This window comes from Pinus tabuliformis, chromosome X (genome assembly GCF_031772625.1).
Source record: "Pinus tabuliformis cultivar Carrire ecotype Pingquan chromosome X, CPIR1, whole genome shotgun sequence".
Classification (NCBI taxonomy): domain Eukaryota; kingdom Viridiplantae; phylum Streptophyta; class Pinopsida; order Pinales; family Pinaceae; genus Pinus; species Pinus tabuliformis.
This window is the reverse complement of record NC_142308.1, coordinates 1701832615-1701846118: the sequence shown is the minus strand read 5'-3', so window position 1 is coordinate 1701846118 and position 13504 is coordinate 1701832615.

Below are 13504 nucleotides of genomic sequence, written 5' to 3'. Positions count from 1 at the left end.
CTTCGCCCGAAACGCAAATCTCATTAGGTCAGCCCGTGGGTGATCCCAACTCATCCCCATGGTATAAGTTCGCCTTCGCAAAGACTCCCACATGCATTATGTACATGCTCGCTCACACGTTTTAGCCAAGACTCGTCCATTTTGCATCACATGACCGCAGGTCCTTACATCCTCCTCCACTTGAAGTCATTGTCGTCCTCGACAATATGTCATCCCAGTATCCATCCTGCCACCAAGATCATCATCTCCAACTGTCTCATCCTTGGTCCATGATGTCAATCAATCCATACATTGCAACATCCCTGCAACATATGTAAAACAACTGTCTCCACCATGTGTCATCCCATCCTGTGAACTATCATCAGATACTCCAACATAATTCCAACATCTCTCTGGTACACTCCTAGCCCTCATGACTCTAACTAGTCAGGTGATCAATCCAAGTGTCATGCTCAAATCATAAGAACATCCATCCTTATGCCTACACCAATCTTTCTTAAATTCTACCACATCCTAGACTCACCAAGAATCTCTCCCATGCTCAGGTGCATGGAAACTCCATCCCATCTGCAACATGTCATGATGCTAATGCCAAGCCATTCCTAGACCATCTATCATACCTGCTCAACCTGCTTTAAGGACTCACTGCCATGAGTAGCCCAACAATGAGCCCCGTCTTCTATGTCATCTAAGAAGATGTAGAGGGAGTAGAGCCTGAAGGCTCACCCTCACTAATAAGCTCAATCCATCTATCAGGATTCTCTATCTCCATCCTCTGTAGATATGTGACCCGATCCTCCTCATCGACATTCGATCTCACATAAACCTCCTCGTCATCATCATCCTCAACCTCCTCTAGCCTTCTTGACAAATCCAAGATACTATTGGATAGTGTCCTGATAAGCAGTGACTACTTGGTAAGATTTGCCTCAACAGTATACAACCACTTACACATGTCTTCCATGTGCTTCTCATCCTCCATTTGCATCACTGCTAGTTTACAATCGGGTCTGGTCACACCAATGGTTGGAACACCAATGGGTACATCTTCCCTTCCACTGTAAATGTACAGCTTCTTCAAATGTGGAACAATCATAGCATCATATTGTTTTAAGAATTCCATCCCCAGTACAACTTCATAATCATCAATTCACATGATTTTGAAGTCGACTTTCCTGGTCCACTCACCCAGTGTTGTGTCCATTGTTTCAGCTACACCAAGTATAGAATCAGGAGGAGAATTCACTGTCGTCATCTGTGCCTTTACCGGTACAAATTTCAACCTAATCCTTCTCGCAATATCTTTAGTCATGAAGTTGTGAGTAGCCCCACTATCCACCATAGTGAGTACATCAACACTCCCAATCTTCATCCGAACATACTCCAAGCTATTCCTCTCAGAATCTCTCCAAGAGACCACCTTTGTAGCAGCAGCAGCTCCAAGAATCTGCATCATCCCCACATAAGCTTCTTCATTCTTCATATTAGACTGTGCAATAGCGGCCACTTTCGGTCTTGAAGCACAATTCTTCACCGTATGTGGTTCAACACATATCCAACACATCAAAAGTTTCTTCGTCTTTGTTTTATCATCCGATTTCAAAGCATCATCCTTCTTCTTCTCTTTCAGCTTATTGAACTTCTACTTTTTCTCATCAGAAGTTTCGTCATAATGCTCCACCAATCGATCCACAAAAACAAAAGCTTCCTCAAGTGTCTTAATCTTCTACCTCTTCACTTCATTTTGTGCCCAAGGCTTCAATCCAATAATGAAGTTGAACACCTTGTCCCTCTCCGCCATGTCAGGAAGTTCCAGAACTGCACTTGCAAACTCCTGCTGATATGTCTTTAGGTTCCATATCTTCTTGATAAAATTAATCTTCATCCTTGCTTCCCATGTTTCATCTTGAGGACTGAAGTGGGTCTACAAAGCCTTCTTCATGTCATCCCATGAAGTTATGTCATCAGCACTGCCATTGGCAATCTGATCCATCCTCCTTCGCCACCACATCTTAGCATCCTTCGTCAAGAATTGAGCAGCTACCTTCACCTTTGTCTCATCATCGGATAGACCCAAGCATTCCAAGTATTGCTCCATATCCCAAAGAAAGTTAACAAGAGTCTTTGCACTTCTTGCACCATCATAAGATTCTGGTTCCTTGACTTTCACATGAGGCACTCCTCCACCTAAGTTATGCCTCACGACCTTCTTCAACACCGCGATCTCATCTCTTGCTTCATCAAGAGATTTCTGAAAGTTCAAGATTTCTGCCAAACCTCGATCCCTTTCTTCTCTAATCTCCTTGACTTGATATTTAAGTTGTGTACTGATGCAGGAGCATCCAGCTCGCCATGACCGGGTGAAGTCTCAGCCAGGTTTGAAAGTTGTTGATCATCAGGATTGTTTTTTTTCTCTAGAGTCATCAGGTAGTTTCTTTTAATTACTTTTGTTTATTGTCAGAGTCGGCATGTTAGGTTGCAATTAGTTAGACATTTAGAATTACTGTGGACTGAACAATAAATAGGAAATGGTTCATTAATTTAGGGGAGAGATGACAGACTACTTAGTTAAGTTCTGTAGAATCAAACAGGTAGTAGTTATTAACCATAATAAGTTCGTTTAACTGAACCCTATGGTAGTTTTAATTAACTGCAAATCAACTGTAACAGAAGGATATAAAAACAGAGATGTAATACGAAGGGAGGGTTCCACGAATCCGAATTGAAGAAATAAAAATAACATTACAGAGACAGGATTTTATGCCATTGTCCATCCAAAAGTATTATTCATTTTTCATTATTGTAACTAAATTAATGTTTATGCAACAGTTTGATAAACGATAAACAGGGGAAGATCACGGACAACGTGATCCTGTTGTTATTTGGCACACAGTTGGTGTCCAACCTGAACGGACATTCGCCTACGGAAAAGGGAATTACAGAAAGGAAAGGACGACCTGAGAATAGGACAAAACGACCACATAACAGAGACAACATTACACAGGAGACGACCAAACACAGAGGTACTTCCGTTACGCATTTTTTTTGTATTATCATGAATCAAATATCATCCATTGAAAAGAAAACTATTATCATTTATATTTTCAAATGAAACACATACATTGCTGGTTCTCATCTCCATAGAACAACCAAACCAAATACATAGCCTTGATTGGCATTAGGGTTGAAACCCTCGACAAGGGTTTATATATATAATACAAACATTCTTTCTACCGACGGCGTTGAAAAAAACACAGTACAACTACCAACAGAGCCAAACTACAGTACAACAATAATTACAAACAAACTACGACAAGCCAAGGCCACTATCCTACAGGAATTTTCGTATCTCGAAAGTTGTAAGATTCAGGGCCTACCGAAAGGTTCTTCCTGTGGAATAGGAGACGGAAGCCCGCATGCTCAAGTCGAAACCATAGACCTGTAGAGAAAACAAACCCGAAGGTTAATGTACAAAGCGAGTTACAGGAAATAAGCCGGGGGCAATCATACTAAACAATCTGAGAAAAGAATTGTTGTAGCTTACCTGAGCGGACATAGCTAAATTCGAGAAGTAGAATCATCACATATGGATTTGTAAAACTGCAGACCGAAGGAACGATGTTGATAAGTAACGTTTCCAGTGGGAGGATAAATTGAAGCATGGAAGGGTGTTGTTACCTGTTCGAGCCGTCGAGCGACCATCAGAGTTTTCCCTGAGTCCATAACAATCAGTGAATTCGTTAAACAAAGATTGACAAACTGTGAAAGATGCAAGTGGGTTATACTAGAGCAGTAGAGCAATAGCCTGAAGCCATTCCTTGACGAGCAAGTAAATTTTCAACAATACAGTTACAGTTGAAATCATAGTAGCCAGGAACTTACCAGAGAAAACGAAGTCACATAAGCACGTCAGAGTCAGAGTAACACTGACACACCGGGCAGGAACGTCCATGAGTCCACAGCCAAGCTGAGGGGAGAAGGGAATGTTCATACACACCGGAAGACACCACAGCTAACAAAACAGTGACTGCTTGACAGAAACCCTCACGGAACCTTTCAACGGCAGAACCATCCAGAATAGTGAAAAGACCAAGCGATAAGGATTAAGAGCGAGGCGGGAACCAAGCCCGAGACATAGGGTGAACATTTAATGCAACAATAACTCACAAATGCAACCAACAGCGAAATATCCATGGACAATCTCCACGTAGACGAAGCGATTTATTAATACAGCACGTCATACCATGCGATCACGTGGACCAGTGGGCCAGTGTGGCTGGGTTGCACCAGAGTGGTATCAGAGCATTAGGTTGATTGAGAATATGGAGGTAGGGCGACGAGGACGAGGCCGAGGTGCTCGTAGATTGGCAGATGAAGGGTTGCGAGAGGAAATTAGAATCCTTGCTGCCCATTTGGAGGTAGTAGAGGCAGGTAGGAGGAGAGATCCAGAAATGGGCGATGTCAGCGAAGAGGAAGCGGAAGTAGCAGCAGATGGACCAGAGGGAGAATCTGCAGAGGTGAAACTGTTGAGGTCTATTTTACTAGCAAGTAGTAAACCTAAGCCAGAACTTCCGACATACGATGGTAGCCTATCTATCGGTATTTTGTTGGATTGGATTAGGGAGATGGACAAGTACTTTGAGTGCGAAGAAGTTGGCAAAGACCGTAGAGTCAAATTCGCAGCGATGAAACTGAAGGGACATGCAGCTCTATGGTGGGACAGTGTCCAGAATGAGAGGAAGAGATTGAATAAGATGCCGATTAAAACTTGGTCAAGAATGGTGGCCAAGCTGAAGGGCAGATTTCTACCAAGGGACTATCAGATTGCATTACACAGGCGGGTACAAAATTTGAGATAGAAAGGATTGACCGTAAAGGAGTACACGAAGGAGTTCTACAGAGTGAATTTGCGAGCCAGATATACCGAAGATACAACAGAAAGGATAGCCAGGTATGTTAATGGGCTGAGGATGGAAATCCTAGATGAAATAAGTATTTTATCCCCAAATAATACCAAGGAGGCATATCAAAGCACAATAAAAGCGGAGGAAAAAATTACCAGAAGGCAGAATGCCTGGAGAGGACGAGGGGCCAACAGAGGGAAAGGCCAGTCCTATGGCAGGGGCCAGACTGCTAACAGCAGTGAGGAAGCTAGCAGTTCGAAGACATCAGGAATAACAGATAGAGGAGACAGTACGAGGGGCGGCAGATTGTCCCAGCGCGGCAGAGGGAATGGCCGAGGAAGAGGGGCTGGTTATCAATGTTATAGATGTCATAAGTGGGGCCACTGCTCGTTTGAGTGTCCAGAAGCAGATCCAGCTGGACAGCGGGGTGCGTATGTGGCACAGCCGGAAGAAACAACAGCACTCCCTCAGGAGGCGGAGAATGCTCCAGAGACAGGAGAAGCTTTGGTGCTGCATAAAGTGCTATTGAAACCAGTCAATGAGGACACTGAACAGACACAGCGGAAAGCTCTGTTTAGGACAATTTGCAAATCACGAGGTAAGTGTTGCAAATTAATAATTGACAGCGGGAGTACCGATAATTTGGTGTCCACGGAAATGGTGGAAAAATTGGGCTTGAAACGCTTAAAGCATCCCAATCCGTATAGAGTTTCGTGGCTGCAAAAGGGCCACCAATTGCTGGTGGATGAACAAAGCGAGGTCGAACTTCAGATAGGCAGATATAAGGACAAAATTGTCTGCGACATCATGCCAATGGATGTGTGTCACATCTTATTAGGCAGACCGTGGCAATACGATAGGAAGGTAACACATGATGGAGTGATGAATTGTTATAAATTCAAGAAGGATAGAATCAAGCATACACTTGTACCTATCAGAGAAGAGAAAGGAGTAGTTGAAACAGGTGAAACCAGAGCATTGCTGGTGGGTGGGAAATAGTTTTTAGAACAGGTAAAAGACAGTGAGGTAGGTTATGCAGTGGTCAAGAAAGCCAGGACAGTTCTGTTGCACACAGAAATATCAGACTTACCCATAGAGATTCAGCAAATGTTAGAAGAGTTTGCAGACATAGTTGTAGATGACTTGCCAGACAAGTTTCCCCCCAAGCGGAGCATTAGTCACCACATCGATTTCATACCCGGAGCTAGTTTGCTGAATAAAGCAGCATACCGAATGAGCCCTAAGGATAATGAAGAAATCAGAAAACGGGTGCAGGATCTGTTGGACAAGGGTTTGATAAGGAAGAGCTTAAGCCCTTGTGCTGTACCAATAGTCCTCGCTCCCAAAAAGGGAGGGGAATGGTGGATGTGCACCGACTCAAGGGCCATTAATAAAATTACCATCAGGTACAGATTTCTGTTACCGCGAATGGATGATATGATGGATTGTTTAAGTGGGGCAGCTTATTTCTAAAAAATAAATTTGAAAAGTGGATACCATCAGATTCGGATACGAGAGGGGGACGAGTGGAAGACGGCCTTTAAGACAAATGAAGGGCTATACGAGTGGCTGGTCATGCCGTTTGGGCTGAGCAATGCACCCAGTACATTTATGACGCTCATGAACGAGATACTGAAGGAGTATATTGGGAAGTTTGTGATAGTTTATTTGGATGACATTCTTATTTTCAGCAGAACGAAAGAAGAGTACCTTCGTCACATGCGTAAGGTACTAAAGAAATTACAGCATAACAAACTGTTGATAAACTTGAAGAAATGTACTTTTCTGCAGAAGGAATTAATTTACTTGGGGTTTGTGGTAGCAGAAAATGAACTGAAGATGGATCCGTAGAAGATAGCAGCAATAGTAAATTGGCCGTCTCCGAAAAATCTATTTGAAGTACGTAGTTTTCACGGATTGGCAAGTTTTTATAGGAAGTTCATTAAGAATTTCAGCGAAATTTGTGCACCCATGTTAGATACCATCAAAAAGGCCAGCCAGCCTTTTCGGTGGACAGAAGCAGCCGAGAAAAGTTTCCAGTTGTTGAAGAAGAAGATTGTTGAGAGGCCAATCCTGAGGCTACCAGACTTCCAGAAATTGTTTCATGTACGTTGTGACGCCAGTGGGACAACAATTGGGGCTATACTCAATCAGGAGGACAAGCCTGTGGCATTATTTAGTGAGAAACTAAATGATAGTAGGCAGAAATACTCATCATATGATAAAGATTTTTATGTTGTTGCACAGGCATTAAAACACTAGAGGCATTATTTATTGGGGAACGAATTCGTGCTATTTTCGGATAATTCTGCACTACAATATGTAATGCAGTAGCACAAACTCAACCACAAACATGCCAAATGGGTAGAGTATTTGCAGAGTTTTAACTTTGTACTGAAGCACATTAGTGGGCAGGAAAATAAGGTGTTAGTCGCATTGAGTAGGAAGGCTTTACTTCTGCAGGAAAGCACTATACAGGTGTTGGGTTTTGATCACCTACGGGTTCTATACCAAATAGACACAGATTTCAGAGAATCCTATGAGGTGTGCCAGAACCCTTTGGTGAGAAGCAACAGTCGTTGGTTGGATTACAATTTACAGGAAAAGTTGTTGTTTAAAGGAGGACAGTTGTTCATACCTGACTGTTCGATGAGGGAGAATATTATTCGCGAGAAACATAGTGGAGGATTGGCCGGACACTTCGGCATGGATAAGACCCTCGAGCAACTTAATCACTTTTATTTTTGGCCAAAAATGCGACGAGATGTACAATGTTTTGTGACCAAATGCAAGGTGTGCCAATTGGCAAAGGGACACAGCCAGAACACAGGACTGTATGCACCGTTACCCGTCCCAAGCAGGCCGTGGGATTCTGTTAGTTTGGATTATGTCTTAGGTTTGCCGAAGACACCGTGAGGATATGACTCAGTAATGGCAGTGGTGGACAGATTCTCGAAAATGGCACATTTTATACCTTGCCAGAAAACCAGTGATGCCACCCACGTGGCCCACTTGTTTTTCAACGAGATTATCAGGTTACATGGACTGCCCAAATCCATCCTTTCGGACAGAGACGTGAAATTCACGAGACACTTTTGGCATACCTTATGGAAGAAGATGGACACACAATTGAGCTACATTTCTGCATATCACCCGCAAACCGACGGGCAAACTGAAGTTGTAAACATAAGTCTGGGAAACCTGTTACGTAGCCTAGTAGGAGAGAATTCACGGATGTGGAACCGGGTGCTAGCACAAGCAGAGTTCGCTTACAACGACTCGCCTAACCGCAACACAGGTTTCAGCCCCTTCCAGATTATGTATGGCATGCATCCTCGCGGAGTCCATGAACTTCGGGATCTTGGACTGCAGGAACGACGAAGTGTAGACAGAGAAGATTTCGCTAATGCGATGAGAGACTTGCACGAACAGGTGAAAATAAAGTTACAGGACAACAGCTTAAAGTACAAACAGCACGCAGATCTAAAGAGGAAGGATGTGCAGTTTGAAGTGGGGGATGAAGTCCTCGCACACTTACACAAGGAACGTTTCCCTAGGGGTACGTACAATAAACTGAAGTATAAAAAGATAGGGCCTTGCAAAGTTCTGCGGAAGTTTTCAGCTAATGCCTACGAGATATAATTGCACCCGGCATAGGCATCTCACCTATCTTTAACATAGCAGATCTGTTCCCCTACACGGCTGACCCAAAGGAAAAGGAGGAAGATGCACCCAGACAGTCTACACAGAGTACCTAGGAAGATGGAGAAGCTTGGAAGAGACAGATTCCTTACGTTCAACCGCCCGAGATCAAAAGCATCCTCGAAACTCAGGTGGTTAGACAAACTCGACGGAAGGACTACATGCACTACCTGGTCAAGTGGAAAAATCGTCCAATCGAGGACAGTTCGTGGCTTGACACCAGGCAGATCGCTCAAACAAGAACTTCGGTCGAGAAGCTCATGGGCCGGAGCCATGATCTCTTTTTGCCCCAGGAGCCTGATGCAGGAGCATCCAGCTCGCCATGACCGGGTGAAGTCTTAGCCAGGTTTGAAAGTTGTTGATCATCAGGATTGTTTTTTTTCTCTAGAGTCATCCGGTAGTTTCTTTTAATTACTTTTGTTTATTGTCAGAGTCGGCATGTTAGGTTGAAATTAGTTAGACATTTGGAATTACTATGGACTGAACAGTAAATAGGAAATGGTTTGTTAATTTAGGGGAGAGATGACAAACTGCTTAGTTAAGTTCTGTAGAATCAAACAGGTAGTAGTTATTAACCATAATAAGTTCGTTTAACTGAACCCTATGGCAGTTTTAATTAATTGCAAATCAAGTGTAACAAAGGATATAAAAACAGAGATGTAATACGAAGGGAGGGTTCCGCGAATCCGAATTGAGGAAATAAAAATAACATTATAGAGACAGGATTTTCTACCACTGTCCATCCAAAAGTATTATTCATTGTTCATTACTGTAACTAAATTAATGTTTATGCAACAGTTTGATAAACGATAAATAGGGGAAGATCACAGACAACGTGATCCTGTTGTTATTTGGCACACAGTTGGTGTCCAACCTGAACGGACATTCGCCTATGAAAAAGGGAATTACAGAAAGGAAAGGACGACCTGAGAATAAGACAAAACGACAACATAACAAAGACAACATTACACAGGAGATGACCAAACACAGAGGTACTTCTGTTACGCATTTTTTTGTATTATCGTGAATCAAATATCATCCATTGAAAAGAAAACTATTATCATTTATATTGTCAAATGAAACACATACATCGTTGGTTCTCATCTCCATAGAACAACCAAACCAAATACATAACTGTGACTGGCATTAGGGTTGAAACCCTCGACGAGGGTTTATATATATAACCACAAACATTCTTTCTACCGACGGCGTTGAAAACAACACAGTACAGCTACCAACAGAGACAAACTACAGTACAGCAATAATTACAGACAAACTACGACAAGCCGAGGCCACTATCCTACAGGACTTTTCGTATCTCGAAAGCTGGAAGATTCAGGGCCTACCGAAAGGTTCTTCCTGTGGAATAGGAGACGGAAGCCCGCACGCTCAAGTCAAAACCATAGACTTGTAGAGTAAACAAACCTGAAGGTTAATATACAAAGCGAGTTACAGGAAATAAGCCGGGGGCAATCATACCAAACAATATGAGAAAAGAACTGTTGTAGCTTACCTGAGCGGACAGAGCCGAATTCGAGAAGTAGAATCATCACATATGGATTTGTAAAACTGCAGACCGAAGGAGCAATGTTGATAAGTAACGTTTCCAGTGGGAGGATAAATTGAAGCATGGAAGGGTGTTGTTACCTGTTCGAGCCGTCGAGCGACCACCGGAGTTTTCCCTAAGTCCATAACAGTCAGTGAATTCGTGAAATAGAGATTGACAAACAGTGAAAGATGCAAGTGGGTTATACTAGAACAGTAGAGCAATAGCCTGAAGCCATTCCTCGACGGGCAAGTAAATTTTCAACAATACAGTTACAGTTGAAATCATAGTAGCTAGGAACTTACCAGAGAAAACGAAGTCACATAAGCACGTCAGAGCAGGAGTAACACTGACACACCGGGCAGGAACATCCATGAGTCCACAACCGAGCTGAAGGGAGAAGGGAATGTTCATACACATCGGAAGACACCATAGATAACAGAACAGTGACTGCTCGACAGAAACCCTCACGGAACCTTTCAATGGCAGAACCATCCAGAATAGTGAAAAGACCAAGAGATAAGGATTAAGAGTGAGGCGGGAACCAAGCCCGAGACGTAGGGTGAACATTTAATGCAACAATAACTCACAACTTGAACCAACAGCGAAATATCCACGGACAATCTCCACGTAGACGAAGCCATTTAGTAATAGAGCACGTCATACCGTGCGATCGCGTGGACCAGCGGGCCAGTGTGGCTGGGTTGCACCATGTACACTTAAGATCAGTGTACTCATGCTGAGTTCGGAGTTCATCGAGTTCTTCCCTCATCTTCAAATTAGCCTCTTGATTTTTCACGACCAAGTTCATCTTCGTAGTCTAGTAAAACTCCAATTCCTCCATTCTTTCCAACACACTTTCAATGAAAGCATCCGTCGCAATATGGCTAGATTCCCCAACATGAGATTCACCAACCATTTCTGCTAACTGCTTCCTCTTTTGTGATCTAGTATAGACCATCCACTAGCTTCACCAAGTCCCTTACAAAACTGAACCAGCTCTTGCTTCACTTGTATGTGAAACCAGCTTCCTTCTCCTGCAAGTACATGTTTCCACTATCATAAGCAACCCTACTCAAACACCAACTATCAAGGTATGTATCAACTTCAATCTTCAATACCTGAATTAGCTAGGTTCTAATACCACCTGTCACGCTCCTACACCTACAATAGTCTTTCAACTGCTTATAGTGAGGTGTGGCACCACCAAACACCTTCTTTTCACCAATACTTATGTTCATGGACTACGCCTTAACATTCGATACTTAGTTTATTTTTCTTCACCAAGTATTATTATTATTCCTTTACACTAATGAACACCCATACACATTCATTGTCAACATTATACATAAGGAACACAATTGCAATAGTATAAAGGGAGGGGAAACTCCCTGAACAATGAGTCTACCCAATTTCAATAAATTATACAACTTTACAATTTTACAAGTATACTTGGGAAAACGCAAGTTTCATACTAAGCCAAATTTCCACCCGGCAACACCTTCGTGCAGCCTCACCCTTTCAACACATGAGTTGCCTTGCTCGAGTTGGACAAGCGCGCCCTCACAGGGACCGCCAACCAAAACTCCACAACCAAACTTCGTGTCACCCAGCGGGTGAGTGCCTTCGTGGACCCTCCACCTGCACTTACGATCGTCTGGCGGGCACCTACACGCACCCTCCACCTGAGTCTCCAACCAGCGGGAGGGCACTCTCATGCACCTTCACCCAAGACTTCAACCGGAAGGCGGGTGCCTACACACACCACTCGCGTTTACCTCTGAATGGTGGGCACGCGCCTTTGTGTGACCCATGACCCATGCTTCACCCGTCACCAAGACTTCATGCCTATCCCATGTAGAGCTGCCCGATGAGCGGCCGCATCACCTGCGCCTTGCTGCAGCCTTCTCCACCCTTTGCACTTCCTTCGATGCTCGACTGACTCCGTTCGAATGCTCGTCGATGGATTCCTTTCGCCCCACTTACACCCTCCATATATACGGGCGGTTGGGCGAGTCGCGCTACCCGGCCAACTCGTCCAACACGTTCGGCTGACGCCCACATTTTTGCCAATTTGTTTGCCTTCATTGGTCGCCCCGCCCATCGCATGGGACCGCCAACCCAACCTTCGCCCGAAACGCAAATCTCATGAGGTCAGCCCATGGGTGATGCCAACTCATCCCCACAATATAACTTCACCTTTGCTAAGACTCCCACATGCATTATGTACATGCTCGCTCGCACGTCTTAGCCAAGACTTGTACGTTTCAGATCGCATGACCACAGTTCCTTACACACGGGGTCGAATCCCACCGGCTGCCACTATAACTGCTAGGAGGAACTGCACAGCCTGTAAGCACGGCCCTCGGGTAATCCGAGACTTGAACTCGTGACGTGCACAACAACATGAATGACTTAGCAGACCATCCGCTAATCACGAAACCAAACCCCTACTGACAAAAGGTATGTATTTTTAATATTTATTTTATTATTAAATAAAAATATATGATTATAAATATTTTAATATATTCATTTAAATTATTATTAAAAATAAAAATTAAATTATTATAAAATTTTATATAAAAAATTATTGAAATAAAAATATAATATATATATGAATTACACATTCCACATATATATTTACACTATATATATATATATATATATATATATATATATATATATATATATATAACTCCAATTCATAATTACTTTAATTTTAATTTTATTTTTATTATTCCATACCCAACATATTATCATGCAACATTTTTCCAACCAAACATGTTTGAAATTTAAGCATACTAAAAGCTTATAAACGGTGTTAATGTTTTAAATTATATATATGTGTGTGTATGTATGTGTGTGGGGAATATTTATAAATATTATCTTCTTTTAAAGTATTAAAATTTTAATATTTTATTAAATATTTTTTTAATCATTTCAAATTTACAATTAATATATTAATATAATATAAAAGTAATACCACATATAATATGTTGATTATTATTGTTAATGTTTTTTAAGATTCATATAGTCTATTTTGATGTAAAATAGCTAAGAAATTAATAGAAATAGTGAAAAAGGTTTCTTCATAGCTCAAAAAGGTTGGTAGTATGATAGACATTTTGAAAATTACAAGCTATTTGTAATCTAAGAGAAAGTAGACAAACACTAGTTCTTATCATAGCAATATTCATTTTCTTCTTAACACTAGTAAATACAAATAAATAATAATGATTTTCAGGATTAGCACCTTATAATATCTTAGTTTCGTTTTCGTCTTATTCTTTATGGCTCCATAACTTCTTAAATTTGAAAGTGATAATAGTTTTACTATTATCCTTATTTTTGC